Genomic DNA, 1,511 nt, shown 5'->3' with positions numbered 1-1,511 from the left:
TCTCTCCCAACCAACAGTTCTGCAAAATTTCTCCCTTCAACCCCCGACGACTTCTACCTTCGATGACAAATAGTTGGGCTTCAAGTTCCCTTCTTCAATTCAATCAACCTGTCTCTCATCCCTCTATCGACAGCTTCTCTCAACTCTCTCCCAACCAACTGTTCTATAAATTTCTCATTTCAATCCTCGGCGACTTCAACATCCGACTATAAATAGTTGGGATTCGAGTTTCTTTTTGACTTCAATCGACGTGACAGCCTTGCTCTCCGGCCACAACAGCTTTGAATTCTTCATCGATCCTTTTATTCTTTCACAGGTAAAAATTTATGGCCTTTTTAGTTTTGAAGAAAACGAGGAACTTGAGCCAACTTCTCTTATAGTATTGGTTAACAATTTTAATATTTGTTGCACTAATTTGAAATGCGGTCTAAATAAAATCCTAATTTCTGGTATTTCTTATCTTTTTTTTTCGAAGTGAATTATGATATTTTGTTGTTTGTTGCATTTTTTTGAAGTTTGATTTTTATTGTTTGTGTTTATAAAAACAAAAGGATAATTTGGTTTGATTCGTGCTATTGTTTCCTCCGACAGATTACCCATCTGGTGCAACATATTAACCATCTGATGTAACAGATTTATCATATGATGCAACAGATCAATCATCTAATGCACCAGAGAAACCATCAGATTATAATTCTGATGCAACAGATTAATAATCTGATGTAACAGATTAAATATCTGATGCCAACAACTTTACCATATGTTGCAACAGATTAATCATCGGATAAAAAATCTGATGCAACTAATTAACCATCTGGTGCAATGGAAGAACCATCAGATTAATGATCTGATGTAACAGATGAACCTCCTGTTGGATAAAATCCTACCAACTCTTCCTACAGGAAAAGTCCAAGACTTGATTTTTCTAACTGATCATTCATCTGCCGCGATAGACGACCCTATGTTGGAAGAAATCTAAACAATAGTGACCATTGATAACTATTCTAACAGATCACTAATGTGTTGCGACAGATGTATGACCTGTTGCACAGACCATTCATCTTTCCCAATAGATGAGTTATGTGTTTTGTATTGTCGTAACAGATTACTCAGCCGTTGCTACGAATTATTTAACTGTTCCAACAGATCACTCATATGTTACAATAGATGATGTCACAACAATTGTATGATCTATTGAACAGAACATTCATCTGTCTTAAAAGATGAGTGATATGTTTTGTATTGTTGCAACAGATTACTCATCCTTTGCAACAGTTTGGTTATATGTTGCAACAGATATACTACATAGTGCAACAGATCGGTGATCTGTTGCAACTGTTATTTTATTATGCTTATTTGATTTATTGTTATCTTTTTTAACGATGCATTAATCAACAATAATATATTATTTTATGTTCCTGTTAATTTTAGATAATATGGTTCCCAAAAGAATATAAATCAAATTAAGTCCAAGTAAAGGAACAAGTGAAGCAGCTATGCTACATTCACCA

This window comes from Capsicum annuum, chromosome 12, assembly GCF_002878395.1.
Source record: "Capsicum annuum cultivar UCD-10X-F1 chromosome 12, UCD10Xv1.1, whole genome shotgun sequence".
NCBI classification, from domain to species: domain Eukaryota; kingdom Viridiplantae; phylum Streptophyta; class Magnoliopsida; order Solanales; family Solanaceae; genus Capsicum; species Capsicum annuum.
This window is presented reverse-complemented; position numbering follows the sequence as displayed.